Raw genomic sequence first — 7,888 nt, forward strand, 5'->3', positions numbered from 1 at the left:
TGCTAAACGCAATCCAATTCTTAGGGGAGTAGATCCTCTATAGCATGTTTCCTCTACAACTCTCTGTAGCTCCAACCAATGATTGGGTGTATGCCACATCATCAAGTAGTTTTCATCCAATCGTTAAGTTTAAGAGGTCAGTGACCATCCAATTTCAAACACTATGTTAGAATCCTAAAAATATTTTTTTAATATTTAAAAAAAAAAATGATCTAAACCATGAATCCAAGAGATCTATGGTGTTATTTTTATTCAATCTAATATTTTATGGACCGTAGAACAAGAGTTACCAGGGAACGCACCACAGAGGATCTACTCCCAATTATTAGGAAGGACACCCATCTTAGTAAGGGCACCCTTTTAACTTATTTCTATGATTTGAGCATCACGATAGATTTGAGCACTCCATTTTTTTTTATGTCAACATTGACCAAACAATCTCGACTTGAACATGTCAAGGGGTGCTTTAATCATGGTAAACTTAAGGTTTGCTTGATAATGCTGTTAGCTTTTATTGTCAAATTCTGAGACTGGAAACAGTTGAAAAAAGTTGGAGCTATGAAAAACTTATTTGATAGAGTCCTAAAAAAGTGTTGTGTTGTTCGATACAACTATTGTATTTTGGTGAAATGATCAGAATGCCCTTAATATCTACAATGTACCAAATTGCATCGAAATACATAAAATGACCTCAATAGTTAAATAATAATACTAAAAATATTTAAATTTAATATTCTATAATTAAAAATTAGAACTAATTAATTAAAATTAATACATTAATTATATTCATCTTTATACCCATTTATGATCGATCGACCCCAACTATAAACGTGTGTCGATCAATTGGTACATTGATCAATGAAAAAGAAAAAAAAGCATCTTTGATACCAATTAACAATCAATCAACCCCAACTAAAACCCATAAGAGTCGATCGATTATTAAACCCACATTTACAATAGACCGATCAACTAAAATCCTTATTTAAACCTTTAACATTGATCAATTAAAAAGAAAAAAATATATATCTTTACAAACATATTTACAATAGATTGATCAAATGACAAATCAATGTAAAAAAATTAAAAATACCTTAAGATTACACCGAATTTTGAAGAAGACCGGTATAGTTTCATCGTCGTTGATCAATCGGTGTTTGAACCATATCACAGAGATGAGATGAGATTTAGGGTAGCGAAGATGAGGTTTAGGGCTGTTGTGTTCAAATGATAGTTTACATGGGAAAGAGACAAAAACCGTGGAAATATTAATTTGTTAAGGGGTAAAATTGACTTTTCCCTTTGAATCATTTTCGATCTTTACTTCTCCAGCAAACGCACTTAAGAAAAGTGGGTCACAATCGAACCTTTGAACCCAAATCTCTTATTCGTAGATTATGCCTATGGAGTCAACTTGCCCGAAAAAATTATTTTAATCTAAAATTAAATTGGAGGGCCATTTAACTATATGAATAGTATTGACCCAGTATCACATGACAATCGATTTCGTCTCGAGGATCCAATCGCTACATAAATCACCCAAACAATTAAGCGGGACAGAAAGGATTTTAAGTGTTGGACATATGGAGCAACATATCCCAAATTTAAAGGGGCCACTTGCACTGCGGTGAGAGAGGTCTCTCTCTCAATAAGGAAGGGAGTACTAACAATAATTGTCAGACAAATACTATATTTTGCTGGGGCATCCTACACGTAATTGGTTACCTAAATTGCTGTGCAATATCTATTTGTCTTAAAATTGGCTATATTTATGAGTTATTCCATTAACAAAGACAATATAAGGATTGCAAAATAAATCTCATTCCAATCTAATTCAAAGATCAAAAGCGATAAGTGTCCCCTAAAGATCCCCAGCTTAGATGTGTGTATAGTGCAACTCTCATCTTCCCTTATGGGTTTGGAGTCTAAAATGCTCTCCTCCAAGCAAAGGGAAGAAGAGTACGTATCAAATTGCTGGATCATATATGTGATTTAGAAGAAAAGTATCACCTTGGTTTCCAATCATTTAAAAACCGTAAACTTGACTTTTCGAGGGGATGGTGCATGTGATTAGTCTCACCTGAAGGGTGGGGATACCCACAATAAGCTAAAAAAAACTGTTAACTTTGTTTAGACGAAAACGAGAGAAACCTCATCCCAATCATTTACAAATTATTAATTTGATTTAAATGAAAACTAGAGAAATCCAAAATCATTAGGACTTCTCTAACCTCAACTCATGATTGAGACCTTCCATCAACATGACCATTGGGATTTGAGGAAAAATGCAAATTTCCTAGACATTGGTAATGCTCTTCTAGAGATTAACACACACATCTTCCTAGGGAGACATTTTTTTGGGAATCCCTAACACCCTATAATTTGTAAAGAAATCGATTGAAGAACAATAAAGAAATAAAATAAATCAAGATGCAATCGCACACATATATAAAAACACAAAGATTTTACAAATCATTTATTTTTTAAGTAACAGAATTACCTCTCTTAGAAATGATTTTGATCAAATCACAAAAGGATGATTAATGTCCAATGATAATAACAAATACACAGCTTTTGGTTACCAATTAAACAATGAAATGGCCACTAGTTTCACTTTGTGCAAGCATTTGGAGCATGAGAATATGCTTAAAAGACAATTTTGGAGAACGGACTTATCGAAAAGATAACTTTGTTCGAGATCAAAATCTCCGATGATGAGTTAAGGAGATAGTCATGGGTGAACAAACTCATGTTACTTCTTGTTTTTTATTGAATTAACAAGAATAATTACGTCATACATAATTCTCGAAAGCAACTGAGGAATGGAAAACATAAAGGACGTTTGATAGCAAAAATAAATTTTCTAAATGTATTATAGAGTTACCAACCAAAAATTAGGAGAAGAAAATCCTATGTATATTATGGTGTATTATATAAATAATAATGTTGAAGAGAGGTTATATATATACTTAGACAAAAGTGGAGTAGATGGGACTGATGTTAAGTTAAATAAATAGAGTGTTACCTAGTAAATGTGGGGAAGGGGGGCAAAGGCACATGGCGGAGATCTGGGAGGTTAGATACTTAAAAATATTAATGTCGAAGGAAGGAAAGGCATTGATAGGAAAAGGACGGAAGGAGAAGGTACCGAAAATTCGAGGTGCTACAACACAACAACTACAAAGGTGTCAATATAAAACCAGTAGAGAACAGATAAAGCGGATGAAGGCGGGTGCATAAGTCAAACACTACGTCGTCTCTAATGTCCATTCTCACCGCCATTGCACAGTTTTCAATTATTATGTATTTGCAATCAATATAGTATAATAGTATTTAGTTAACATGTCTTGTTGTAATATATAGCAGTGTTAATTATATAGGTTTTGATCGACAAGTTAGTTTCCACGTTACCAATCAATCAATCACTCACTCACTCACCCATCCATCCATCCATCATTCCTCATGCATGCATCCATCATTACACATATATGATTTATTGAAATGGATTTGACAACGAAAAATCAGGTTTCTCACACTAATTAAACAACTGAAAAGAAAGAATAGAGAGAGCAAGTTACCCTTTCTTTCTTCTATGACAAAGTATAATACTGTTCTCTTGAGAATCTTTTATTTGAGAAGTTATATGATGAGAAAATATAAACCATCTTAATTAAGGATGAACAGGAGACCCTTTAATTAGTTAGTTCTGTTACACAGGATGGAATATCCCATTTCCGAATAGGTGATGATGAGTAGCTTGACATAAAAAGGTGCATATATAGGAGATTTGATTGACTTCTATAAAAATGTTCCAAGTTTCAACACACACCTCCTAAAGTGAAGCATGGATCGCACTTGAAACTTAATTTGTCCCAAAAAAGAAGGTAAGTTTGCTTCTCTCGTAAAAATGTATATGAAAAAGTTGCATATAAAGAAAAAAAAAGGACACACACATAAGAGGGGCCAAAAGGCTAGTTATGTTGTCTTGATGATGAATAAGGTGATAATCAATATCTCATCGTGTTGTTTTAATTGGATAATATATATATATATATATATATATGATGATCTTAATTACGTACATAAACAAGATAATACTAAAAATTTTATTTTCATATTTCTGATTCCACCAATACCTCCAAGCAGAAAAATAATACCCAAGCATATATGTATGGATAAGGTAGTGTTTGAGGGACAATATCACATAATGCCTATTCATGCACTATATTCTAGTCCTAAACACCATACAATATCACACAATGGCCTTTGGGCACGAGGGAATATGCATGCCACTATATAATCCTTAACCAATGACAATTTAAGTTTATCTATGGGAGTCCCTTGAATTAATTGGACAAGAAAAGAAAAAGGATATTCTTGAAGAATCTTTTCAAAATTAAATAGTGCACAGTATATAGATACTTTTAGAAAATTTGAAGAACGAGTCTGACTTTGAAATTTTGAAGGAACCCTACTTGTTACAAGACATGCGGTGTTTTGAATTTATTTCATGCCCCTACATTTCCGTCAAAATTTATAATACCTTCTTGAAAATGCCACGTGTGATCCACTGGAGAGGGTTCCTTCAAAATTTTGAAGCAGGGCACCCGCTTCGAAGTTTTTTCCTTGATGAACACTATGAAAAACGCGTTAGGCTGCTTTAATGTCCAACTTATCATTCAAAATCTGAACTCTAGGTTGTCTTCCTTAAATAACTTATTTCACATATTCCAAAAAATCACATCAACGCCCAAAAATATCTAGAGTGCAATTTACCTCTACAATAACATAAATCCTAAGGAATCCATGAATACCTCAGGTCCAAGGACTACACTAAATTGCATAAGATAAATATTACACATCACCATGGTAAATTCCAACGTGTATTATCCAACATATCCAGTTAATGTACACATCTCTTGTATACATTCGCATCTAATTCAAGAGTCTCTATCACCTTGACTAATACAAGGCACTATTGAATAAGATCTAACTTTATTCATAATTTCTTAAATGATTATTACATGAACCCTAATAGAATATTTATAAATATTACATCAATTAAGATATAGAAAATAATCCAATATAAAGATTTTAATTAACAATACTTTCTAATATAGAATATCTTAATTAATATATTAAATATATCATTAACCTGCATCACAATCTACCATTTGTGATGAGATATATTAACAATGATACAATGTATCTCACGTGTCAAGATTCTTGAATCATATGTCTCGGTTATGACAATACTTATTAGGGGGGTTTTTGGACACCAAAATTAGGAGGTGACTTCATTCCTTTTCCTATATAAAAAAAAAAAAAAGAGCTTCTATTGCCACACCAACTTTTGCTAATGCCACTCAAAGATGTATGCAAATTCTTTGGGGGATTTTTTTGAAAATGGATGCAACTTTTGCAAAATTTTTGATTCCAATACATTGTTCTTTTTAATTCCTAAAACGTATTTTTCAAGCAAGTTTGCTGACGATCTCGTTGATGAAAGTGACGATGTCACTAGTAAAAACACATTTTAGGAATTAAAATGAGCAATGTATTGAACTCAAAATTTCACCATATTTAATATGTAAACACCCTATTTTTGCTTAGACCGAGCTTGAGAACACCAAAAACATTTCAATAAAGGATTTGACTTGAGTCAATTTCAAGTGGTTGCGAGGACCACATGTTGTACCAGCAGATAATTGCATTTTTATGATTTTGGCATGGTATGGAGGTAACTAACAGTCAGATTTTTTTTTTTTTGTCTAGCCATAAGTTACCATTGGCCAAAAAAAAAAAAAGCTAAGACTATATGGAGGTGACCAACGGGCAGAAGGAAATTTTGCAGTGCCCATTAGTCATCTAAGGCCAATTCTGTTGGAAAGTTTTGAGCCCCATGTGCATTCAAAGTTGTTAAGGTTCAATTACCTTCTATTCCTCATCTTAATCGTTTTTCCCTCAAGAAAGCCTCATATTTTGTCTTTTTACCCATAACTTAATTTTCCAATAAACTTATCACCAAGGTTCTTTATTCAATTTTTTTTTTTTTTTAAAGTCTCTTGATCAATTTGGTCCCCACATGAGTGTAATTATTACTATAATCGCAAGTTGTTAGAGTCTAATCTAGGTAGTTTACACTTATGCCTCTTAAGTTTATCCTGAATCTTAAAAATGTCAATATAATTAGACAAAGTTTTAGAAGTGTTGACAATTTTACCCAATCCATAGAATTCACTAGAAATTGTGAACAAAGACTAGACTAACCCTAGGTTGTTAGAGAGTTAGTTGAGTTAGATGACATTAATACCCATATTTACATGCAAATTTGACTCAAAGCCAAAAACCTAAGACTCTTCTACCCTCCTCAAAGAATTCTCTAGAAACTATGACTTTTACAATCCTACCCACTTGATCATCATGATTGGTGAGACATTAAATTAGTAAAAGACCTTTAAGTCCAGGGAGAGTAGAGGTCATTTGGATTTTCTCTAGAAGTTTATTTGCAGATAGTAAGAACCTTAGAGTTTATGACAAATTTATCCCCAAGAGTCTCTTAAATTCCTATAAATATGACCCCCATCCAAGGCAATATGGAAAAGCACAAGAAGCTAAAATTCTGTCGAAATCCATTCTCTAACATTTAAGAAGCTTTAATCAAGAGAAAAAAAAAATCAATGTAGGGTTGAACCCTCCATTCTCCCCTTCTAAGCCTCGCTCTTTTACCTATCCCTTTATTTTCATTTAAACAAGTTTATTTCATGTTTCTTTATCTGTAGTAATGTAGATCTTAACATTGTTCTTGTGTGTCTTGGAGGTAGAAAGTAAGACATCTTAAAGGCAATTTCCTCCTATAAGTCCTCAATAAGTTCCATGAGCGTTAGAATAGTCTTATTTTTTTTACTTTTTAGTCATCTTTAAATTCCTAGAGTAATTGTTTTACTTTCCTTGTAATTTAAATCCTAAAATAGATTTTTTTTATATTTTTTTCTTAATGACTTAAGAGCTAAATAGTAATAATCTCTTCTTAAAGGTAATATTTTCTTTCAAATCCATTACATGTATACACTACATGCACATACATCACTTTTACTTTCTTTAAAATAGCTAAGGGGTTAAAAGTAAGGATCTACTTAGATCTACACCTAAATCCCTAAGCTAATAAAAACAATCTCAAAGAGGACACATTGCATGCATAAATTTTCTAGTCTTTCTATGGTGGTGTCCAACTCATGGACACCCTCTAAAGACTAATCTAATAACAAAATGCTCTCAAGTAAGCACATAACTTTTAAAATAACTTTTAGATCCCAAAAAGGTAAAATCCACATGGATTCTCACCAAAATCCTAGGCTTATAAAAATTTTCAACCAACACATTTTTCTATTTTGATTTGCCAATTGGTTTAATTTCTTAGTTTTCTAAATATAGACTATAATTATTTAATTTCTTAATTTTCTTTGTTGTTTTCAAAATCAAGTTAATATTTCAAAATCACACTTATGGCCATACATTGATAGCCATCATAGGATGGGTGGGACAAGGTGCCTAACCCCTTCTTTATCCCTCAACTGAATATTTTTACCTTAAGAATCTAGATAGACAATTTTTTTTATCATTTGGATATATGAGTCATTACAAGTCAAAATATAGAATTTCAAAAAAAAATTCATAGAGTCCATTCATACTTTAATTGAATGGTGACAACTCTAAAATCATGTAGATGAACTCAAAATCTCTCAAAAGTTTTCAAAGTCTGTGTATCTACACAGCATATGAATTGAGGTGGCAATACTAGAAGTTGGTGTGGCACTAGAATCTCTCTCTATAAAAGAAAAAAAAAAGGATAGAAATACAATAAAATAAAATTTGGAAATTGATCCATTTG

The sequence above is a fragment of the Akebia trifoliata genome, chromosome 15, assembly GCF_017979445.1.
Source record: "Akebia trifoliata isolate Shusen 1 chromosome 15, ASM1797944v1, whole genome shotgun sequence".
Taxonomy (NCBI): domain Eukaryota; kingdom Viridiplantae; phylum Streptophyta; class Magnoliopsida; order Ranunculales; family Lardizabalaceae; genus Akebia; species Akebia trifoliata.